The sequence below is a fragment of the Macaca mulatta genome, chromosome 17 (assembly GCF_049350105.2).
Source record: "Macaca mulatta isolate MMU2019108-1 chromosome 17, T2T-MMU8v2.0, whole genome shotgun sequence".
In the NCBI taxonomy this organism is placed as follows: Eukaryota; Metazoa; Chordata; class Mammalia; order Primates; family Cercopithecidae; genus Macaca; species Macaca mulatta.
In genome coordinates, this window is record NC_133422.1 from 21,362,870 (window position 1) to 21,373,484 (window position 10,615).

The following is a 10,615-nucleotide window of genomic DNA, read 5'->3' on the forward strand; positions in this document are numbered from 1 at the left end:
TCTGACAGACAGACCTCCATAAAAGGAGTCAAATATAATGATAAAGAGTTAAAAAATAGCCTGTGGCCACAATGTGGCGACCCCAATACGAACCAGTTGCAAGCAAGACAGATAGTTTGTGCACTGAGGGGGAAGAAGCTCTGCATGAACTGAAAGAACCTTAATGAGCTCTGGAACACCTCTCCAGCCAGATAATCTTACTGTGGGATTCCTCTAACAGACTATGACTCAGGTGGAACAGAGCCACTCACTTGTGTATGCCAATTTGTCATGATGCCCTGAGCTTCAAGAAGATCTGCACCTTGGAAGAGCAAGGGTATTGCCATCAGCACGGCCTCAGCCCAGTAGGCATGTGTGACCACCCTGGACACAAAACCTGGCAACAAGCAAAGGCCACAACAATTTGTACTCATTGTGACTTCACAGGACTCCATTCTAGGGACCCCCAAAACTTTGAGAGAGCCGGGTAATACTTTGGCTGAAGTTTCTGACAGGTTGGATGAGGCCTCAGTGTAATTAACGTTACAAAGAGAAAACAATGTAATTGACTCTTGCTCAAACTTATAAGGAGGGAAAGATTTTCTGAGATTTGCAGCAACAGAATTCTCAAGTTTTGTTTCATGTTTCTATGATGTCATATTTAAAATTTTCATTTAGGTGTAAAATTCAGCGTATAAATTGTACATGATCATTTCGAATCACTTTTTCATATTAGTTATTATAGATCTTTCCTTATTTTGGATTTTTAAGTTTGATTTCTCCCTTTTGGCCCAGTTATGCTTGGGATGAAACAGTTTTGTTAACACAAAAAGCCAGCTCGTGATCCAGTTTGACAATAAAACTGCTAAGTTTCCATATCTATCTGTCTTTTTTTTTATATAAAGTCTAGTTTTTTCCATCTCTCCTTTATTTTTTGATGTTTTTCCAAATTATTTTGATATAGAGAAGGAAGGAAATTAATGTTTATTGAGCTCTCTGTTGAGTATAAAGCATTAATATAAATTAAGATTTGTTTATCTTTTAGTATTATATTCAAACTTTAAATTTTGTTCAGAGATAATTTTCATAGTGTTAACTTTTTTCTCCTACATTTCATGACAATAATATTTAAGGTACTTCTATGTCTTTGCTGTTATAGTCATATAAATCACGTAAACTTATTGTCTCCCTCTACAGTTCCAATCTTTTGTAGTTCTTTTTGTAGATGTAGAGTGTGTTGAAATATTCTTTTAGGTTCTGTATTTGCAAAAGACCCTTCTGCCTTAAACACAAGCAGACAACAACCGAAACAAAACAAGTACTATCCAAAAAACCAGTGAAATGGCATTATGATGAGTTTGTAGTGAGAATCAAGCATTTTTAAAAGTTCTATGATAATTTTATCCTCAGGACTTGCTTATGTTCCCTCTTGAATGAATTTTAAAATCTTATAGTCGGCTGAGCATGGTGGCTTACGCCTGTAATCCCAGCACTTTGGGAGGCCGAGGCGGGTGGACCGTGAGGTCAAAAGATGGAGACCCTCCTGGCCAACATGGTGAAACTCCATCTCTACTAAAAATACACAAATTAGTTGGGCGTGGTGGCGCATGCCTGTTGTCCCAGCTACTGGGGAGGCTGAGGCAGGAGAATTGCTTGAATCCAGGACACAGAGGTTGCAGTGAGCCGAAATTGCCCTCTGCACTCCAGCCTGGCAACAGAGTGAGATCAGTCTCAAAAAAAAAAAAAAAAAACCCAAACAAACTTATAGTCATTGAGTCTCTGAAGGACAGCTCTCTCTCTCTCCTCTTCATCTGTTTCCATTAAGTATCCCATGTCTTTATAGTTCAAGAATTTGGCAAGTAGCTATTTAGAATAGCTACTTCAGAGTAGTCCTCTAGATATTCAAGAAAGAAGACGAATGATTTTCAATGATTTCTTAACTGAAGACGAATGGTTTTCAACGATTTCTATCAGTGTGCTTTCTACTGTATTTTTCTTCTCTTTCTCTCTGGCAACACAATTCACAGATAGAATTAGAGAGATCTGTTATTTTAGGTCTATAGGGGTATTTTTAGAAGAAAAATACTTTAAATTTTAAACCACCTCTCTTGGATTTAATTTTCTGTTGTGCTGAACTTTTAAAGACACATGCAACTCTCTCAGTGGGCTTAAGATAGAAGAGGCACCTCATATTGTTTATTTCTTCTTTAAAAGCTAATTCAGTAGAACTCAAAATGGCCAGGTGACAGTCTCAACTTTTACGTCAATAGAAGAAGCATTGTTACAGACTTCAGAGGAAGTATCACTGCCTTGAGAGCTATGGCCTTAAACCAGCGGAGACTCAAGTTGCAGGATGAGAAGCAAATATTTGTGAGTTCTTACATGTAGTAATGAGAGGAGTGACTTCTGCTTCCATACCTCAATGTTATATATGGCTTTTTCCTATCTTCTTTCTCACAGAACAAACAAACAAACAAACAAGCAAATTAAAATAGGAGGTAGTATTCTGGCTGTAGGAGAAACACCACCATATATTGGTCACTTTGGTCACTAGTTCAAAGAATGTATTTCTTATTCAACCACAAAATATTGTTCAACCATAAAAAAAAACAAGTAAATCCTGCCATCTGTGACAACATAGATGAACTAGGAAGAAAATATGATCAGTGAATAGGCCAGACACAGAAAGACAAATGCTGTATGATATTACTTATATGTGGAATCTAAAAAAGTCAAACTTATAGAAGTAGAGAGTAGAGAGAGGTTGTTGCCAGGGGCTGAGGAGGTGGGAGAAATGGGGAGATGGTCAAAGGACATAAATGCTCAGTTATAAGATGAATAATTTCTGAAGAGCTAATGTATAGTATGGTGACTATAGTTAATAACACTACGCCTGGCGTGGTAACACATGCCTGTAATTCCTGCTACTCAGGAAACAGAGGCAGGAGAATCACTTGAGCTCAGGAGTTTCAGACCAGGTTGGGCAACATAGTGAGTCGGTCTCAAAAAACAATAATAATGCTAACATCATATTGTTTACTCGAAATTTACTAAAAGAGGAGATCCTAAGCGTCTTCACCCCCATCCCCACTACACACACAAAATGGTAACTGTTGGCTGGGCGCAGTGGCTCACTCCTATAATCCCAGCACTTTGCGAGGCTGAGACGGGTGGATCACTCACGGTTAGGAGCTCAAGACCAGCCTGGCCAATATGGTGAAACCCTGTCTCTACTAAAAATATGAAAATTAGCCGGGGGTGGTGGCACACATCTGTAGTCCCAGCTACTTGGGAGGCTGAGGCAGGAGGATTGCTTGAGCCCAGGAGGTGGAGGTTGTAGTGAGCAGAGATGGCACCACTGCACACCAGCCTGGGCGACAGGAGAGAAATCCTGTCTCACAAAAAACCAAAACCAAACCAAAACCAAAACAAAACCAAAATCAAAATAGTAACTACACAATGTATATGTACAATACATGTACATGAGATTATCCCATCGTAAACCTTGAATATATTTAATATTTTATAAATTATTCTGCAATAAAACTGGAAAAAAATTTAAAAATAAATGTTCACTTATGTCAGAGAAAATGCCCTAACTTATGCTCAGTCCTATTTCTTCTTTGTCTTCACATCAAAACAAAACAAAAATAATAAACGAGATGACAAAGATGATGATGCTCTGATTGTTTTTATCATCATGACAGTGATGGTCTTTTCTCCAATTAGTAGCCTAAAACTTACTTGTTTGCCTATAATGTATTAGATTAGCTAAATAATCCTCAGAATATTCAAAAAGTACAAACTTTAAAATACAAGAAATTCTTAAGCAGCTTCCACTTTTCTATATATTATGTAATGACAATTGGATAAATTTGGGTACATAATATTTTGAATCAATATTTGGTTATATTGACAATTATATATGTGTATCATATAAATAGTTACACAGATTATGTATAGATATATAGATGTGGTTCCATTGATTATATTGACAGATGTTATAATTATTTTCTTCAACTAATCAAACTCTGCAAATAGTTTACTGTGTAACCTTCCAAACCTTTTTATATACATGTATATATGAATGCGCACAGTTTTTTTTTTGTTGTTTGTTTTTAATATGGCATCCTACTGCACATATTATCCTATAACTTGCTTTTAAAGATATTAGAGACATCTATGGATGTATATAATCATTGCGATTTTAGGAATTGCATTGATTTGATAGCTCAATTTGGGGAAATTTTATGTATGTATAATATTAAATCTTTCTATCTAGGAATAAGATACATATTTTGAATGTCCTTTAGCAAAGTTTTACAGTTTTCTTCACGTAGGTCTTATATTTCTATTTAACCAAGATATTTTATATTTTTGCTGCTATTATGAATGCTTTTTTTTTTTTTTTTTTTTGAGACGGAGTCTCGCTCTGTCTCCCAGGCTGGAGTGCAGTGGCCGGATCTCAGCTCACTGCAAGCTCCGCCTTCCGGGTTTACGCCATTCTCCTGCCTCAGCCTCCCCAGTAGCTGGGACTACAGGCGCCCGCCACCTCACCCAGCTAGTTTTTTTTGTATTTTTTAGTAGAGAGGGGGTTTCACCGTGTTAGCCAGGATGGTCTCGATCTCCTGACCTCATGATCCACCTGTCTCGGCCTCCCAAAGTGCTGGGATTACAGGCTTGAGCCACCGCGCCCGGCCTATGAATGCATTTTTTAAAAGTACAGCTTGTTGCTATTGCTTCTTGTAAAAATAATGTGTGAATAGCATTTTTTAAAAGTACAGCTTGTTGCTATTGCTTCTTGTAAAAATAATCTGCAGCAGTAATAGAAGGCCTTTGTGTTGTCTCCTCAGCTTTAATGTACAAATGTTAAGGATGATACTTGCTGTTGGTTCTGATTAATACTCGTTTTCAACTTGGGAAATTGTCTCTCTTTTCCTAGCTTATGCATAGTTTTTATTGAGAATAAATGTTGAACTTTATTACACGCTTTTTGAGGGTGTCTATTGAACTGATTTTTGGACTGTTTCTCTGAAGGAAGTCCAAAATCAGATTCAATCATCATTTTCTGGATCTTCATACCTGGATTAGTGGCACGAAACTACCAGTTGTATAAAATTGTTATGTTTGTTGAAGACGGCCTTTAAAATCATTTCAATAAATCCTAAAATTAGAGTTAGTTATGTATCAATAACACCTGTTGGCAAACTGTACCTACTGAGTTAATTTATTGAATTGACATACAGAAGTCAAACAGAGAATAGAAAACATAGTAAAACGGAGTTAAGGCAGATTGTTTCTGTGTTTCTTCTAACAACTGGTAAAGCCACTTATACATTCACACACAAATTAAGAACAGTTTTCTTTTTTTCTTTTCCTTTTTTGTTTTTTGAGACTAAGTCTTGCTCTGTCGCCCAGGCTGGGGTGCAGTGGCGCAATCTCGGTTCACTGCAAGCTCCGCCTCCTGGGTTCACGCCATTCTCCTGCCTCAGCCTCCTGAGTAGCTGGGACTATAGGCACCCGCCACCACGCCCGGCTAATTTTTGGTATTTTTTTAAGTAGAGACGGGTTGCATCGTGTTAGCCAGGGTGGTCTCGATCTCCCGACCTTGTGATCCACCCACCTCGGCCTTCCAAAGTGCTGGGATTACAGACGTGAGCCACCGCGCCCAGCCGATCACACTCATTTTTAAAAATACTTCTTACTGTTTTCTTGTCTTTGCCAACATCTTAGAGCCAATCTACAATCAAAAATGGATCCAAGATAGTGTTCCACTGTGAGAATGTCCATGGCCTGTTCACAGTCCCTCTGGACTCTCTGCCCCAGGCTCCCAGGTCGGTTCTAGTTACAGCCCTCTGCTGTCTGTAAGCCAGCAGGGAAGGTAGAGAGATAAACAAAAAGGCTAGTCGTAGTGGTCTGTGAGGTTTGACAGCAGGCCTCATAGATGTCCCCGTGGATACTAGAGAAGCCTAGATTGCGGCTAGGGATGTCAGAGTCTCAGAGTAGTGAAGTCCGTCAGTGAACGGATACAAAGGCACAGGTGGATCTGCCATAATTTCTTCTTGGGCAGAGGTAAAACTAAATTTAGATCATCCAAAAACCAAACATCAACAACACTGCTAAAGAAAAACTCTGTGCCAGAAAGGCCTTGGCTTATCAGGTTGGTACAGAAATAGGGGATATCTCGTTGGCCAGCAGAGCAACACAGGGCGTTACAAATGCAGACAGCAGTTGCCCAGGAAACAGTCATACCTTTAGACAGGACCACAGAAGCTCAAAGTGAGAGAGATGGTGGCTTGAGATCTTAGAGGTCAGGAAAGAGCCATGTGCATCCACATCGAATTGCTTTTCACAGTGAGGACTGGAAATAGCAGGAGGGTTTAATGTTCTATGGTCAGGGCTAGGGACTGGAGTCAACGTGGTTAACAGAGGCAGAGGGAAGAGCTCCGATAATAAACTGTAATATCTGTTGACAATATATCCTCGGTTTGGGGAAGGACGAAAAGGATTCCCTGAACACTGTGTGGCTAGAGGGACATAACAAAATCATGTGAGGACCTCAAGGCATTGAGCCTCCTTGCTATGGTCTGAATGTTTGTGTTCCTCTGAAATTCATATGCTTACATTTATTCACCAATGTGATGGTATTAGGAGATGGGGCTGTTGGGAGGTGGTTAGGTCATGAAGGTGGAGCTCTCATGAATGGGATTAGTGCCCTTATAAACGAGGCCCGAGGGAGCTCTGTTGCTCCTTTGCTGTATGAAGAAGTGGACTCTCACCAACACTAAATCTTCTGGTGCTTTGGTCTTGGACTTCCCATCCTCCACAGGTATGAGAAGTAAATTTCTGTTGTTTAGAAGCCACCAAGTTTATGGTATTTTGTTACAGCAGCCCAAATGGACCAAGGCATCCCATGCCATTGGCCCTGAAAGGACCCTCAAGGGTTGAAGGTACTGCTAGGCCCCAGCCTCTTAAAAACGTAGGCAGGGTTCTTTGTATGTTGCACTGATCTCCTCCCTTCCAGTTGACCACTGTGTGGCTGATCAAAAACCAGAGGAATGCTGGCCCTTGTTCTCCTTTCTTCCTCTGCTCCCTGGGGGTGTGGTGTGGTGCGGATGAACATACACACACTCACATGCACTCTGCATTCGGGATGTGTTATTAAAGCACAATCAGAGTGGCTGGAGTGTTCTGCCAAGACAAGCAAAAGCCATAGGTCTAACTAACCAAACCAAACCCAGATGGGTTGTTCTTTAACACAGTCTTAGGCTCTTTCTGCTCCCCCTTGAGATTCTCTTTCTCTCGTTGGTATTCAGGTTGACAGGCCTGAGGATCCTTTCCTGACCCAAGAAGGACAAAGGTGGGCAGCTCAAAGCAAGCAGTGTAATATAGTATTGAAAAGCATGGACTTCAGGGCTAGGCTGCCTGGGTTGAAACTCCAACTCTGCCATTTACTGAGTGTGTAACCTCTCAGTGCTGCGTTTTTCTCATCTGTAAAATATACAAAAAATAATACCAAGCTCTAGGGTTGCTTTGAGGTTTAAATAAAGGAAAATGTGTAAAGTTCTTGTAACAGTCTTTGGCTTATGGCAGGTGTTACATAAATGTTAGCTTTTAGACATTGGGACCAAGTACTCATGCCACAATAATTTATTGAGCATCTACTATGTTTCAGGCACTGAAGTCCTGGTAATAAAGCAGTGAATAAGATCAAGTCCCTACATATATGATGCTTCCCTTCTATCAAGAAGGCAGTTAGTAAACCAATGAACAAGTAAAAAAAAGAAGATAAGAGACAGTGATAAGTGCTATGAAGAGTATAAAACAGGTTGAAGTGATAGAGAATGACTGGGGGGCTACTGTAGTTGGAGTGCAGGCACAGCCTCTTTGGGGAGATGACACTGAGTGAAAAGGAGCCAGCCATGCAGAGATCAGTGAAGGAGCATCACAGGCAAAGAGAACCGCTGTGCAAAGTCTCCAAGGCTGGAAGATGCTCGGTATATTTGGGAACATAAAGGACAATGTGGCTGGGGTATAGAGAATGGAGAGTGGTGTGACATGAGATCAAGGAAGTAGGCAGAGGACAGATCATAAAGGACCTTACGAATTTTAGAATGTCTGCAAGAATTTCAGATATCCTCCGAGTGGTATATGAAGCCATTAGTAAATGTTAAGCAGACAACTGACATGGTCTGATTTACGCTTTGCAAAAATCACTCGGTCTGGCCGGGTGCGGTGGCTCAAGCCTGTAATCCCAGCACTTTGGGAGGCCGAGACGGGCGGATCACGAGGTCAGGAGATCGAGACCATCCTGGCTAACACAGTGAAACCCCGTCTCTACTAAAAATACAAAAACTTAGCCGGGCGAGGTGGCGGGCGCCTGTAGTCCCAGCTACTCGGGAGGCTGAGGCAGGAGAATGGCGTGAACCCGGGAGGCGGAGCTTGCAGTGAGCTGAGATCCGGCCACTGCACTCCAGCCTGGATGACAGAGCGAGACTCCGTCTCAAAAAAAAAAAAAAAAAAAAATCACTCGGTCTGCCATGGTGAACATGGATTGTACAGGAGGGGCGATAGTGGAAGCAGGAAGACCAGTTAGGAGATTGATGCAATAGTCCGGGTAAGAGATCATGGCGACTCGCACTAAGGTGGAAGTAGAAAGAGCTACAGGCGGATAGATACACTTTGGATGTAAAGTGGATGGATTTGATTTTGCTAATGAATGGGATATGGGAGTTGAGGATAAAAGGGAACTCATTCTAGGTCTTTGACTTGAGCTTCTGTGTAAATATTGATATTTTTATTGGCATAGGAAATAGAGAAGTAGGTTGTAGGGAAAATCTATTTAGAGTATATTAAGCTTAAGATAAGTTTAAGTTTGCAGGTGGATATATGAGAATTGAGTGTAAAGGAAGATTCGGGTTTGGAAATATAAATACAGATGTCATTGTGCAGGGCAGGAAAGCCCCAAAATGGAACTTAGTCCATGAAGATTCTTGGCTTTGCCCAGGACAGAATTCAAGGGCAAGCCAGAGGTAGAAGAAAACTTTACTGAAGCAGGAGTGTTACACCCTGGACATGTTACAGCTCTATGACTGCTCCTGGAGAACAGGGCTACCCCCAGACAGAAAGTAGCAGCTCAGGGAATGTTTGCAGTCATATCTATACTAACTTTTAATTGCATGTACGTTAAGGGGTGGTTTATGCAGAAATTTCTAGGGAAGGGGTAGTACTTTTGGGTCATTGCCATGGAAAGGGGCAGTAACACTCAGGTGTTACCATGGCAATGGTAAATTGACACAGCACACTGATGGGCATGTCTGATTAAAAACTGCTTTTGCCCTGGTCCAGTTTTGGCTAGTTCTCAGTCTGGTCCAGTGTCTGAGCCCTGCCTCTGGAGTCAAGTCCTGCCTCTTACCTCATTATCAGCATCTAGTTGGAAGGGAAAGCCATGACATTGACTGAGAGTACCTGGGAGGAGGTATAGATAGAGAAGAAAAAAGGCCCTGAAATGGATCTCTGGGACACATCAACAGTCAGAGATTGGGCAGAAGAGGAGAAGCCAGCAAAGGAGTCTGAGGCATGGTCAGTGAGGTGGGAAGAAAACTCAAGGAGTCTAATAGTATGGCTCTTTGTAAACACAGAAGCCAAAAGAAGGACGCATTTCAAAAAGTCAGGAATGGTCAACTGTGTTGAAAGGTCGACTATTGTTGAAAGGTTAAGGTAGATGAGGACTGAAAATTGTCCATTGGATTTGGCAACATGGAGGATGCTAGTGACCTTGGCCAGACAGGTTTCTATGATGGGGGAAGAACAGAAGCTGGATTATAAGTGACTCCCGCAGAGGGTGGGGAGTGGGGAAGTGTAGTCAGTGACTGTATTCTTTGGACTGCTCTTTCCTCACCATTCAATAGTAAGGAAAGAAGGCAAGGAAAGGCCAGTTTGTTTTTCAAGGGAAAATGGGCAAGAAAGGCCTGTCTCTAGCCCAGCTCAGCTCAGCAAGCGACTGCACCAGAGGCACGCTGCTGCTTCTTTTTTTGGTTTTTTGAGTTGAAACATTTAGGTTTATTCAGAAAATTTGCTAATCCACTCCCTGAAGACTGATCTATCATCACATCTAAGTGAATTCCTTCTTTATCATATTGTTAGAAATAAATCAACAATTCTAATTTCCATATAATCTTATATAGGGAGGAGCAAAACTGTTCTTGTTTAAATAATATTTGCATAAGAATCATACTTGAAGTTTGCAATTTCAAAACACTCATTTTTTAATAATTTTTTTCCTATTCCTTCCTCCGAGTCCTTCACATTGCCTCTTTCTGCTTGCACTTTCTTTATCTCTGAAGAACCTTTGGGCAGGGCTGGCCATGGCAGGGTACCATCCAAGTATTTTGTCACAATCTGTTTTTCTCTCTATTCACTAAGAAAATCAAGTTATAGTTATCTTTCATACTGACAAGAAACCATTAGACTATTAATTTCATAAATCACTTCATTTCTTTTTTGGTATAGGTGTTATGCTAATGACCCTTTACCTTCAAGCCTAGCTTTTGGAAAGCTTTTAATCTTGTTAATCATACGCTTAAACAAATTAAACAACATGACTAAGTCTGTGATCTAGTCACTGGCTGATTCC